The following is a 15093-nucleotide window of genomic DNA, read 5'->3' as shown; positions in this document are numbered from 1 at the left end:
AAGGAAAAAGCCTGATGTTTGCTTAAGATTCTGCCTTTAAAAAAAAAAATCAGGCTAAATGCCCACATAATTCATAACATCTCAGGAAATAACTGCTTTACATAACCAAAATGTCCCTGAAAAGTTATGCTTAGGTAATCTCTGGAACCCAATTTTCCTACGTATGTCTGTGTTCTACAGTCTGCTATGGAAGAAACAGTAGGGCCACTGCAGTTGTACACCCCGGGAGTCCCTTGACAGGTACAGTGACTCGTGGTAGCAGACACCCACTCACCATGGCGCTGAGATGGGAGGATGTATATTCATCTATTATGTGTATTCTGTGCAGCTGTAGACAAGGCAAAATCTTGTATAGCCTTTGCTTTACAAAAAAGGCCTGTAGAATTCAGTGCTTTCTTGACCCCTTGCTATTCCGGTGGCTTCGACTTTGATTCTCCCTGCTTAGATGCTTTGGAAGCCCATGTAACATCCCTTCCGCACCAAGGGTATCAGAATGGGAGAGAGTATCTCTTGCACCCCACTCACTTAAAGATGTGAAACAAGCCAAGAGCTTGACTTAACATCCTTCAGCCTATTGGTGGCAGAGTCTGCACCAAACCCAGGGCTGCTTCCTCCTGTGACGGCTACATTGCCTTCACTACAATCCTTCCACACGGCTTTTGGATTATTGTCAGTCCTCTGTGTCACCAAGTGCCAAACAACCGAGGAGCAGGAGTGAGGCTCCTCTCCCAAGCCCCAGCGTGAGGCTGTGGTGTTCGCTTTGGGCCTCTTGACTCAAGACCCCGGGTTTAGACAGTCACAGCCGCGAAGAAACTCATCCCTCCACAAAGACTCATTCACATTGGTCATTGGTAGGGAGCTTGAGGTTGAGTTACCACCTGACCCTTTTGTGCCACACCAGCTCGTTTCTGTCCATGTCTGTCTCAACAAGGAAACTTCCTGAGATTGTGTTTGGATCATAAAACCAATCACTGTCATGCTTCACTTCAAACATTTTTCACCATGCCGGGCAGCTTATAGCCATGGCCTGATAATTTTGCTTGTTCAGACTGGGGTCAAAGATTTTTTTCATACTAAAAAGTCTGTGATGACCCAGCTACTTTTCTGCTAAAAGGCTTCTCTGGGCACATTGCATTTCTCTTTCCCAGAGGTACCATGACAGATTCAGTCTTTCAGTATCCTGAAAAATGGAACCTCCACCTAACCAACTGCACTGGCTTCTTAGGAGGCCTGAGCTGTGGGGACCATGCTTCAGTGCTGTGAGTTCCTCCACTTATTTTGCTCACCACTCACCTCACTTGACTTTTGGACAAAAGAGGGGGAGAAAAGGCTGTAAGTCCAAGTCATCAATTTGTTCACTTTTCATTTGAAGATGCTGTGCTCTGACCATGTGCTGACAGGCTTTGTTTCCAGAAAATAGAGTTTGTTTGTTTGCATGAAGGATACATCGTGGTGCCACATGCTTTAAGCAATTTAAATGAGAAGTTAGTGGAAAATGAAAACACCACATCTGACGGGCCTAATGTAGACTTTCCTCTATTAGATCGAAGTACCTAACCGAATATATTATTTTGTAGTATCTCAACTTTGTAAATAAATACTATTATTTTTATATGGAAATTTTATAGAAGAGCTATTTCTGTATACTTAATTATTACTGGATTTTCTGAAACTGTTTCCAGTAGATAATGGACAAGCCCTGAACGGTGTTCCACTAAGGGTGGTTCAAGGACCACCTGCAGCAGAATTGACTGGAGGAGTTTTAAAGTCGTGCGTTCCTAGAACCCACTCCAGACACTAAGAAGCTCAGAGGGTGAGGCCTGGGAAGCTGTTTTTAATAAACTCTGATATTTTTTGACCATTAAAGTGTGAGAATTTTTGTCCATCCTATAAGAACAAAAGGAAAAAAGAAAAAGCATCTGAAATTAGTAGTGCTTGAGGAAAAAATGTATCACTGTTTCATGATTTGAATGAGATGTACTATAGAAAAAAATAAATAACTTAAAATAACGTTGGTCTCGTTGTTAGTGGGCTAGTGTGGGGTGGGTCAGTGGATGCTGTGGTTCTGTGCCCAGGTCAGCCCTGTCTAGGATCGAGACACTCCCCAGGAATCACTCTCAGAGGGCGCTGCCTCCCACAGGCTGAGGCTTCCTCCCCAGGAGCAGCTCGCACACAGCCAGTGAGGGGCACCAAAGCCCAGCCTCGGGGTATTGGAGGGGTCGTCCCAACTTCAGAGTTGCCAGCGGGACTGGCTGAGGCCCCTGGCAACTGGGTCATGGCTCAGCTTGTCCCTCTGCCCACTCTTCCTTCCCTCTCTACCAAGAGCTCTTTCCCACGTACACCACCTGCCCCACCTAAGATGGGGAAAATATGTCAGATGTGGAAAGTTGTTCTTAGACCTATGATTTTCTGTCTTTTTTTAAGTTACTTTAGAAAATAACAGCATAAAGAATAAGTCTTTACAATCCCAGAAACAATTGACTTGAATACAGCTTTTAAGAAATATGCTTTCTTACTCCCCCTTACACCAAACCAGCATCGGAGAGAACAGCTATAGCAGTGAATATAGAATGCCATGTCCCCAGGCCTCAAGTGGAATGTTACCTGGCCCCAGAGCCACAGCAGCCCCTAAGCACCTGCTCAAGCAATCTACCTGCCTCAGGGACAGGCAGGATTTCTAGGTAACACTATCTGCTATGTTCCAGCAAGTGCAATACGTGGGCAGAAGGCTGTGAGAATGGAACCAGGTCTTGAAAAGACACAAGGAGATGTTTAAGTAAACATTCATTTGAATATTAATATCCAGGAAAGAAGGCATCTTCTCATACTCGCTTGAGTTCAGTAGACCCAGTGGGCTGTGTTAGTGGTGAGCCAGTGCCCACTCCCTTTATCCCAGGAGTGGTATTGTGTCCTCTTCTCTGGTGCTCTGCCACTTACTAGTACCATTTGGTTAAGGTGTTAAGGATTTATGGGAGTAATCAACAACTGGATCACTCAGCCATAAGAAGGTGCTTTTATTCTTGTGGCCACATGGGGGATGTTGTGAATGACTGTCAGAGGCTAGCTGGTTGCCATCAACACAACCACTGGACATACTGCTAACCAGGGAAGATGTCTGCAGAGTCCATGGTGTCTTCAAAGCCCAACTTGAGCAGGGCCCAGATGAAGTGACAAAGCATGAGAGAGAAGACAGCCTCAACCAAGAGAGTCTTCTCCAGGAGAGAAAGCCCAACTGGCAGTTGTTCCTATTCCCAGAGCTATTTTTCCCTGGTTCCTGCTGTTAGGTGAACTACTTCTGTAGTTTTCTACTTCCTGGAGAGCTGGCTCTTCTCACTGACAGTTGCACCTGAAGACACCTCCAACCTCCCCAGTTTTCTTGCCAGGAAGGGAGGCTCCATCCGTTCTTACTGTAAATGATTACAAAACACCTGGGAGGTCCCTGATCACTGCCAGCTTGGCCTTCTTTCTGAGAGGCCTTTCTAGCCTCTTGCTGACACTTGCTTTCAGGAGTAGACAATGCACTGTGGTAAAAAGCCTTTGGGCTGGCCAGTTAGCTCGGTTGGAGTGCAGTGCTGATAACACCAAAGTCAAGGGTTCAGATTCCGACTGGCTGGCGCCAAGAAAAAAGGAAGCCTTATAGTCAGGGTGGGTGAAACCAATCCCATTTAAGGGAAAGTAGAATTTGCCATAACCACTCTCTCACTTTCTTTCATGCAAGTTGCCTTCTGACCTTTCTGCCCCTGGGGCACAGTGACTACTTCCTTCTTGCCTTCTTATCTCCTGTCTTGCCAGGGAGGCCTAAAGTATTTTGACACATTATACTAAGGTTAGGAGATTCGTCTTCTTTCTTGCCCTAGCATGTGGCCATGGCTCTTGAAAGCCAGAGTTCAGTTAGAACTCGTGAGAAGAACGTGCGCTAATGTCCAAAAATGACAGTCTTGAAGTTATTTTCAGGAATTACTTTCATGTTCTGCTGATAAATAGACTTGTTTTTTTTTGTCTTTTTGTCTTTTTTCGTGACTGGCAATGGATCGCAACCCTCAGTGTCACTCCCATACCAGACCAGGACCGGCAATGGGATCGCAACCCTCGGTGTTGCGCCCGCACCTCACTCAGCCAGTGAGCAGCCGGTCTGTATGTGGGATCCGAACCCTCGGCGGGAGTGCCGCCATGCTCCCAAGCGGCGCACTGTAGCAGTGCACCACCGGGCCGGCCCCTAAATAGACTTGTTTTTAAACCTCCAGCAAACAAAGGCTTGGATTGGATTCTCAATCTGAACGCAACAAAAAGTACTTTCATAGTGTCAAAACAAAATTACAGTAAAGTTAGTTAAAGATCTCAGTTGGCTTTATTGTGATTCTAGAATCGGGCAACAAGTAATTCCATCAATTAGAATAAGTGCTCCAATGAGCCAAGCTGAGGAGGATGGTTTATAGTCAGAAAGGCTGAAGAAAGCAGAAAAAGAAAAAAAGCAGATTGGTCACTTCAAAGTTACTTTCCTTGTAAGGAAAAAGGGAACAATAGAAAAATAAAATCAGATTACTTCAGGCTCTCTTTTGTGTAAGGATTAAAGCAGAGGGAACTTCATTATCACACCTATTGAAGATTTAGACTGGCCTGTTCTGGAAATTGGCTGTTACTTTCTCCTGATTTCCATAGCCTGAGTGACATGGAACTTAGCAGGGGTGACTCCATTTTGATTTTTAGTCTGGTCTTTTGGGACGTAGTACGGGAACTTAGTTTAAAACAATGGCCTCCTATAATTTTTATTCAAAAATAGGATGTGTTTTAAAACATCTAGGTATTGCTTTTTGTGACAGGTCATTGGACTGGAGACAAGCTCTTTTTGCCAATAGAATAGTGGTGGGCTATCCATCCCAAGGGGCTCAAGCCCATCCTAGGCTCAGCTAAAAACAAACCATTTCCTCAAGTTTTATCAAAACTGTTTTTTTCCAGATCCCCTTACTGAGCCAGCCACCAAAAATAAAAAATCAGTTTGTAAATCATTATTAACAGTTGAAGATGGGAAAAAGACTGACAGGTTTTTATTTCAGTAAATGCTTTTGGAAATTATTTTTAAGGACAAAAACCAAAGCCCTCTTGGAAGTCAGATTAAAGGCACGTGAGAAGACATGCTTCATGCAGGGGGTTGGCATCCCACCCCTCCACGCGCCCTCGTCGGACAGGCAGGCCAGCACAGAGCTGCGGGTGGCCGCCTGCTACTTCCACTGTGGCCGGGAAGGCAGGTAACTTAAGCCCCAGACCCTTGGAGGGAGGAGTCTGTCTGCAGAGACAGACAGTGCTTGTTAATGGATAACATAGGCTCCAAGGCTTCTAGAAGTTTCTCAAGAAACATCTCTGAAACTACAGTCCTTGGTTAAGGATCACTTCTGTGAAGGCAGCTGTTACCTCCCTGTTGGGTCTGCGCCATGAGACGGGTCTATATGTTGATTGTGCAGGTTATAGACAGGCCTGGCCAAAGAAATAAGCTTGCTGAGGAGAGAGCGTTTCCTCATATTTCCTCCCCACCCCAAATCCCTTCTAAAACGTTTCTCAGAGCCTGTAGGGCAAAGCATGAGCAAGTTGCAGGGTTTGGGTCTGGCCAGTTAGACAGGTGCCTGCTGGGGCAAGCTGTGACCACTCCCAGTCATCATGACAAAAGGTAGACACAGAAGCAGATGGGGAAAAGTTTGGGGAGAAATACCATGGGAAGCATAAACACAGAAATGAGAGATTACAACACTCGTATATTGTCAGCCTTGTGGCCATGGAGGCGCTGGAGGGCAAGAGCCCATCTACTAGAAGCCAGGTACTGAGGAGGGGTTAGTCGGTTCTGTTGAGGGGATGAAAACTCCAGCAGCAGCTGCAGCAGTTAGTAAACAGGAGCACAATCTCCTTTAGTTGTTGGCTTGTTTTGTTTAGGCTTTTGTTTGCAACACTCAACAAATAAAATTGCTGCTCTAGGGCCGGCCCGGTGGCGCACTGGATAGTGCGCCGCTTGGGAAGCGCGGTGGCGCTCCCGCCCGAGGGTTCGGATCCCACATACAGACCGGTTCCCGCTCACTGGCTGAGCGAGGCGCGGGAGCAACACCGAGGGTTGCAATCCCGTTGCCGGTCCCCGGTCCGGTACGGGGGCAACACTGAGGGTTGCGATCCGTTGCTGGACACGGAAAAAGACAAAAAAAGACAAAAAAAAAAAAAAATTGCTGCTCTAAAAGTTGCTGCTTGAGTTAAAGTACTTCCAGGTGTAAACCAAAGGATTGACAAGACATTAATCGAGTCTACTCATTTGATGACCTTGAGAAATTTGAGAAAGTTTAGTTGACATCTCTTTATATATGTGTGTATATGTATGTATACAAATATTCATTCCAAATCCCATAAAATAATTCCTAAGCGTAAATCCCATACCAGCATTCCAATTTTTCTACAGGATTTTGTGATGTTCAATAAGCAGTGTAAAAAATTTGCAAAGAAAGTTAACAGACTGTCAGCTGCAGACTGTGTTGTTCTAAGTAAACCACGACAGCACCCTCAGTAGGGAAAGTAAGGAGTTTACTTTGCATTCCGTCTTCCTCCCTCCTGTGAGATACTGTGTGTGTGTGTAGGAGTACACACACACACACACACACACAGTGGGTGGTTTGGGATTTTTGAAGGGCTCTGGAGCTCTATGGCTGGAATACTTGCTTGGAAGAGGAGGGAGGAAAGGTCACTGCTGCTTGCAGGCTGCAGGTGCAGCAGGCCAGCACCTGCCCCACTCGGGAATTTTTCCTCAAGCTTGACAGGTGAGGGAAGCAAGTGAAAATCTTTGTTTTTTGGAAATTAGAAATTCTCCAAAAATAACTTAAAATTGGGAACTTGTTTTTAATCTCTGAACTGTCATCTTTGTAAATTCAGGGCCTGGTATAGTACCTGATATATAGGTTCTCAGTGTTTATTGAATGAATGAATAAGTGAACAGCATGTTCTTTCAAAGTATATTGACCTTTTGGTTAGTTTTGAATAACCAAGTAATGCTCTCACCTTTAGCATGGATGACCTGGGCAAGTTTGAAAAATTTGGCCTCTTAAGATCTTTGTCTACCTTCCTCCCGGATTGAGTCAAGAGCTAACCAGATGAAGAAAGGAGTACAAAGTTGCACAGGTGTGGCATTTTTCTGGCTTCAGAAGTAACTGGTTGGTAGTAGCAATAAAATAAGCTGATCCAAGAGGAAAATGGACTCTTGGGAAGAGGGAGGGGCGACAGGACCTTCCTCAGCCAGCTCCTGCCTGTGGACTCTGGAGACTGAATTCCTCATCCTTTCTGGTACCTCCTTAGCAACCCCACTGTGCTGCTCCACAGCCAGCCCAGGTGCCTACAGACTGCACCCTTTCTCTTCCCACCAAAAAGGTTAATAGTTTTCCATAAGCCAGAATGAAATGATGGAAATATGAGAGCTACGTCTTTGATGAATCCCCTGCCATGTTTAAAATACCAAAGCAGCTGCTTCACCCCCTACCCCGCCCAAGTCCAGTACCAGCTAGTTCTGTCTGCCTGCTGCTGCCATTAGTAAGCTGGTTCTAACCAGCAGCCAGCCACTGGGTTTTTCCTACTTGGGTGTGGGCAGCTGTTAACAAGAGGACACTCGCCCAGAGAAGCCAGTATGTGTGGGAGGGAGGGAATGAGCTTTTAACCTCTTTGCTTCCAGAAATCTAGAATATGTAGTCAAAAACAGATGACTAAGAACTAGATAAGTCCTTAATGGTTCCAGCTACTTTCAATGATGAACTTACCTGTAAAATCTCCCTAGAAGCTTGAGCAGTGGAGAGAGTGACAATCCTAAGGTCACACAGAGATCAAATCACTTACAAAGAGAGAAGTTCCAGCCAGAGTACTTTCCCCACCAACTACTGTGTCCAGGGAGAAAAAAGCCCTTAAATGCCAGAGGACCCAACGCAAGGCTTCAGGCCATGCTCCAGGTGTGCGACAACGCTCACCTCTCCCCCATTCCTAAATACAAAGACAGTCACATTGAGAGTCCTGGCTTAAAAGGTGAACCAAGTGCAGGGACATTCACTCAGCTCAATTAAAAAGGCCTCCTGGTAACCCCAAGATTATGGGTTCAGATCCCCATACAGACCAGCCACACACACAAAAAAGCCACACTCTGTAATACCTGGGCCTCTTTCCCTCCTATCTTCCACATCCATAGGTATTGACAGGCCAGGGATATACCTCTTTTGGGCCAGAAAGGATGAGGAATTCAGTGTCTAGGATCCATAGGTATGAACAGGCTGAGTAAGGTCTCCCTCTTCCCAAGAGTTCGTTTTTTCCCCTTGGATTAGCTTATGTTACTGCCACTTCTTTGGGGATGAAACTCTTAGCCATTGGTTTGAAAGTTGAGTTATCAACTAGCCTTTGATTGGCCAACATGCTTGTCCACTACCGCTAGGGCACTGTCACAAACACTGAGCAGGTCTCCAAAGCTGGCACTGGTTCCAGACGCCAGTGTGGGGAGAATGCAGGGCACGTGCCCAGGAGGATGAGGGCTCCAGGGGACAGAGCATGAAGCACAGGAGGGGAGAGAAATAATTTGTTCCCAAATAACTGATCATCTTTAACAATAATAATAATAAATAGCTATGACATATATAACACTAATTGCCAAACACTATTCTAAGCACTTAACTCTATTTTATAAATAAAAATCCTGAGAAACATAGAGGTTAAGTCACTGCCCAAGGTCACACAGCCCTAGCAAGGGGAGAGAAAGGATTGAAACCCAGGCAGTCTAGCTCCAGATTATGCTCTTGAGAATAAATGAGAGCAGCTCCAGACCCCTCCTTGGCAGTCTTCAGATCTGGAAAGTGTAGGGCTTAAGTCTCATTCAAACACGTTCAGGTCAAACAGACTCTCTCATTTGGCACAGAGTTGGAGGGAAGGTTGGGAGGTGGTCAATTCTCTGAGACTTTTAGGGCTATGCCACCAAGTCGCTTGTTTGCCTCCTCACCCACCTCTTGACCTCATGGGTTCCTCTCAGGCAGGCTCTCTCTGAATGGTGGAAGATGGTAGCTGCAGGATTCCCCACTGCCCTCCAGCCCTGCAGCCCAGGAGTAAGCTCTTTTCCTCCCCAGTGGCTCTAACCAGTCCTGGGATTCACTCTCCTTGGCCCAGCCCGGGTCACATGCCCACCCCCAACCCAGTCGCTGTGGCTGGAAAGAATACATGCAGGTGAGCCAGGCCTGGGCCAGCCCCATCCATCCCTTGAAACAGCTCAGTGTGGCAGTCCACCTGGGCCGAGGTGGGGAACATTGAGGTGCTGTGACTAGGTCTGGTGGGAACAGGTCAGGGCAGGCAGAAACCATGGCATCCCATGGAACCACAGCAGTCTTGCTGGAGAAGGCCCTCGTAAAAGCAAAAGCACTTGTGATCTGGCACGGTTTTTAGAGTGCTATTGTGAAGCTAATGGCCCATAACAGAGAAGTTACACACTGAGAGGGTGGGGAGTGGGAAGTGCTCATGACAATACCCCACTTCCTGACAGCAGGTTGAAATGGGGAAATTCAGGGGACAGCAGGCCTGGGGTAAAGGAGACCCGAATTTCTAGTGCTGGTTCTGCTAAAAAGCCAGAGGGCCCCTGGCTGTTACATCATCTCGCTGGACTTTGGTTTCCATCCTTGTGCAATGGCAACATCATGGAGGAAACAGGAATGGGAAAGTGTTTAGGCCTGTGTATGAATATCAAGTTCTGTAGAAAATCCCTAAGGATCTAGAACAAAATACGGCCAAAAGTCAGCACAACAGAAGACTGTGCCTTGGACTGTAGAATGGTATAGTCGGCACTGCCAGCGAGGGAGGGAGTCAAAGGCCACCAGAGCCCAGGTTCCTGCCCTCAAGGAGCTGACAGTCACAGCCAAGGAAGAATCTGCTCTTATAGGCCTGATACTTCAGCATCACCAAACAGCACACGTGATCAAGCCTAAACTGAAGAGAGAAACACTGACTAGCAAAGGATCACAGCCCAGGCAGGCCTCCGGACAGGGCGGGGCAAGCTTCGAGCAGCGTTTCCCTGGGGCAGGGGTGTGCGGTGGGTGGAAAGAGGGAGGGACAGTCAGAGCGCAGCAAGGGGACCGAGTGGATACCTGGCACTACCTCAATGAGGACTGCTCATGTCAGAGGCCCAGCTAAAGTCGGTTTAGAATGAACCACCTGTATGTGTGATAAACACAAAAGATGGCAATGACATCATAAGTGGAGAGAGAGGTTAAAAGGGAGCAAGGCTGCCACATAGAAGGCCGGACTGGGCACGTCCGCACTCACCCCGGGGAAGAGGGTTCAGAAAGAACAGACTGCGGCCTCCTCTTCCACGGCCACAGACCACCCCTTATTAGAAGGGTCATCATGGAAAACACATGCAAGAAAATCCATCAGACTTTAAAGCTGCCAAAGATCTGGGGCTCTCTGAATCTGACTGGCACTTGGGGTCTGTGTTATACGGCCACCTTACTTAGTATGTATGCCTCGTGAGCAAATTCCCTTGGAGGATTCTGGGACAGACCCTCTTTTAAATTAGCAGCTGCTTCTCCAAGGGATCTAGATTATAGCCAAAGTACTATATATGAGGTTTTCAAGGAGCCCTTATGCTGCTTTTAAACCCTAATATCTTTGTTTCTTATACTTGAAACACACCTATAGACATCACTATATTCTTTTGCAACTAATACGGATTTTTAAATTCTGTTTGCCACACAGGCTTGTCGATTGGAGTTATTTGTTTGTTAAGGATGTGAAAGAATCTTCTACAATCCTTTATTGTCTTGTAGTATTTTTAAGAGTAAGAGTAAAGTACTCTGAAGATGACGTGTGTGCAGGCACGGTTACTGACCGCCCTCTGGGTGGCTCTGGATCTAAAGGCATGTAAAAACAGTGCCAACACCTCTTCTCAGAAAGAGGCTCCATACACCTCTTGAGTGCTGGCTGGGCACCATGCATGCCCAGCTGGGGACCAAAGCACAGGGTTGTGCATGAGCAGGTCACACTGACCCCAGCAGTTAGTTCGCAAAGGCTGTCACCCTCCCTTAACAAAGAGGACAGCCACCACCCAGAGAACCTAACAGAAGTGGTTTTAGCCTTGCTGTAGTTGCTAGTCTATAAGCTCCAAGGGGCAGGGATCTTGTTGCAGTCCCCAGTGTATCCCAGGCACCTAGCACAGTGTCTGGGCATAGTGGGTGCTCAATATTTTCAAAATGAACTTCTAAAATGAAATGTCTCGGTGACATGACAGCAACTTTGCAGATAATTTTCTCAGTGATGAGGTGAGTTCCCTTCATCTCCATGCCAGGGTCCTCCAGAAGCTTAGCCTTTTCAGTTGGGAGCAAGGAGGTGCTGACAAGGACCCTGTTAATGGTCAGGCCTGCACCATGCCATCCTCAGGAAGCTGGACCCACGGCTGTAGGCCCCTGTCCTCCTCAGGGCCACAGGAAAAAGCAAAGGGAATGAAAAATGCCCCGTGGCCGGGCTCTGTCCTGTGTGCGGGGCAGACTCGCCTAACTGCAGGCCGGAGACCACAGCGACGAAGCTGATGCGAAGGCCAGGGCGACGCAGAGACCTCCCTTCACCCTTTGTGAGTATCACAGCTGAGCAGCGTCTGCCCTCGGCCTTTCCTCTCTCAAGTTCCCCTTCCTTCCTCCTTCCCCCAGCTCTGAATTGCAGGCACTGCACCAACTGAACGTGATGGCACATGAAAGAGCCTTGTGATCCTCGGCGCAGCAGCAGCACCTGGGAGCTTGTTAGGAATGCAGAGTCTCAGGCCCCACCCCAGACACTGTCGAATTGAAACCTGCATTTTAGACAGGATCCCATGCTGAATCACGTGCATGCTAAGTTTGAGGAGCACTGGGTTAGAGTACGTAATCTCTGCTGCAAAGATGAGCACATTGGCTTTCTGTTTGCTCTCGGAACAAATTACTACAAATTCAGTAGCTTAAAACAATACTCAGTATTCTCCCATTTCTTTTTTTTTTTCTTTTTTGTCTTTTTTTGTGACCGGTAACGGGATGGCAACCCTCAGTGTCATGCCCGTACCACGACCGGCAACGGGATCGCAACCCTCGGTGTCGCACCCGCAACGCGCTCAACCAGTGAGCGGACCGGTCTCTACATGGGATCCGAACTCTCAGCGGGAGCGCCGCAGCGCTCCCAAGCACCGCACTCTACCAAGTGCACCACCGGGCCGGCCCAGTATTCTCCCATTTCTGTGGGTCAGCAGTTTGGGCACAATGTGGCCCATCTGAGTCCTCTGCTCAGGGCCTCAGGACTGGGCTGGGTTCTCATCTCAAGGCTCTGGGGGAAGATCTGGCTTCCATCGAACTCAACTGGCTGTTGGCAGAACATCCTTCTCCGGCTTTCCACATGGCCCCGTGAAGACCAGCAGCAGTGTGTCCAAACCGTTTCATGCTTTGGATCTCACTTCTGCTTTTGCTTAAAGCTCCATGACTACACAGGGCCGCCTGGATAATCCAGGGTAATCTATTTTAAGGTCAACTGATTAGTTACCTTAATTTCATCTGCAGAGTCCCTTTTGCCATTTGATACAGCCATAGGCATGACAGCAGAAGACAAAAGTCATGCACAAGGGCCAAAGTTCTGCCACCACAATGACTTCATCAGTAGTAGGTCCGCATCAGGATCAGTCACCTCAGAAGGGTGCTCTGAAGGCTCTCCTAGTTTTGGTCATCTCCAGTAGCCACACGCCACCTAGTTCTTCCTCTCTGGCTCTCCTGTTCACTTCGTCTAGCCACTGCTCACCCTCCACCCTGCCACAGGTGTCTCTCAAGCCATCCCAATCCCCTTCCACTGCAGGAGAGCCTTACCTGCGGGTGTATGTCATTCTGCAAGAAATCCCATCCTTTTCCACACCATCCCGTTTTCTCAGCCACCCAGAAGGATCACAAGGAACCAGGCTACCACTAAAAAATGCGACAACCCGTCTCACTTCATTCCTCAACCTCCCGCAGATCCTGCATTAGAGACCCAGGACTGTGACCTGCAGGGCAAAAGATGCTCTGGGCACAGGAGGCCTTCCAGAGCCCCAACATCACCCTGTTCTCCTGAGGGCCAGTGGCTCCGCCTCCTGGTGTTCTCAGGACTCTCTTGCCCAGGCAGGTGGCCAGCCAGCAGAACTGTATACTTCTCCAATCCCAGAGTGGATTGAGGGGTCATGTCTTTAAACAAATCCAGAACTAATGATAGCTTGTCACCAGCTGGTCACCAGTCAAATCCAATTTGTTCTCAGGATGGCCCATCAGAATTATCCCAAGGCCACGGACAACCTGAAAAGACGGATTTAGGAGACATTCAGTTCTGTCTGACAGACATTCAATTCAATGGCCCTTATCAATGTGGATTTGGTTTGTTTTTAATGCTTAAAGTACCAGCCCTGACCAGTCTTCACTCCCAAGTGAGGTTTGGTTTTCTAAAATGCGAGCCCACTCTCAGTGGACAAATCCTGCCGCTTCTGACAATGGTTAAAGACTGTACTACAGGTTTCTGAAAGCAGATCCAAACGTTTCAAAGGCTGACACATGGTAGCGAAGTTGTATAAAGGCGCTTATTTAAAGGAAAACAGTTAACTGGGACATGAGAAAATTGGCTTCTTTGTCCAAAAATCAGACACGCTGCTTTCTAGTCATGCCTAATCTCATTTTGCAACCAAGAGCACAAAGGAAGCCTTCCTGTGAACTCAGATCCTCCCTTCTGAAGCACTGGCTTGCACCAGAGGTTAATCACCTTAGTGAGGAGCACACAAAAAGCCATTGCTCAAAATATGGGACCAACTTTATTTTCAAAGACAATACAACTCCTTCAGTGTGGAAACTAATGGATCTGGAAAACTGAAATCAATTAAGCAAACTCTGTTCAGTTTTCATTAAACTCCAATTTGACTTTACTTAAGCAAGAAAAACCAAGCAAAATTAAAAATTCCACATGGACCAACTGGTTCAAATCCACATATCTGTGCCCCGCTCCTTGCATACAAACCTGTTACACAGGGCTGTAGTCACATAGAAGACTTCAACCTCTGCCTTTTTTTCACAACCCCCCTCTCTATGGGTGATAAACAATTGCTCCAACAGAGCAGCAAAACTGCAGCTATACAGTGTCAAGTTACCAGGAAGGAAACACTCCTGAAAAACTTGTACACCTGGAAACTAACTACATGCCGGCACTCTATGTACATTTTCTCTTGTAATCCTTACAACCCCGAAGGGTAGCATTACCCTCATTTTATAGGTAACTGCAGCTCAGAAGTTAAGTAATCTGCCTAAGATTTCTAAGCAACCAAATGTAGTTGGGGATTTAAAGCCAATTCTCTTTGTCCCTTCACAATGAGACATGAATTCCGTTTGAAATCAGTGTTTTCCAGCAGACCGCATAAGATCTGAGAAGTCCTCCTTCTAGGTTGCAACTTTGGTGACAGGCAGTCCTATTACATTTGGATTTTGTGAAGAAGACAAACTATCTTTCTTAGCTTACTACTGAACGCACGGGCAAAATTACCTCTAAGCAAGTGCAGCAGAGCTTAAGTTAGAGGACACATCACACAAGTGCTAGGTAGAGAAAGCAACTTCTACAGAAAACTCTACCCCCAGACACACTAAACACAGGACGATGCTGAAAGCCTATATGTTCAAAGTGGGAGAGACTGATCTATACATAATTTGTTACCTACCACCACCAAAGTGGTAAAAAAATTCAGACTTCATGTATAAAAAAGTCCCATGTATAAAACAGCTTGGAGATCTAAGGAAACTAACCCACAATTTTTCTTGAGCTAAGAATATAACATACATACTGATTTTAAATATCAGCTAAAGTCAACTGACAGTTCAATCTTCTTTACCCACTAAATCAACTAGTGCCAATGATGCAAAGCTGGTTGTCTTTAGTCCTGTTATTTAAACTGGTCTGTGAATGAGCAGAATAGGTATTTACTACCTAGGAGCTTGTTGGATATACCCATTCTCTTACGGAATCAGAATCTGCATGTTAGCCAGATACCCAGGTCATGTGTGCACATCCTGAGGTACTGAGAAAATCCTGAAATACAGC

The sequence above is a fragment of the Galeopterus variegatus genome, unplaced genomic scaffold (genome assembly GCF_000696425.1).
Source record: "Galeopterus variegatus unplaced genomic scaffold, G_variegatus-3.0.2 Scaffold1548, whole genome shotgun sequence".
NCBI classification, from domain to species: Eukaryota; Metazoa; Chordata; class Mammalia; order Dermoptera; family Cynocephalidae; genus Galeopterus; species Galeopterus variegatus.
Note: the sequence above shows the minus strand (reverse complement) of the source record.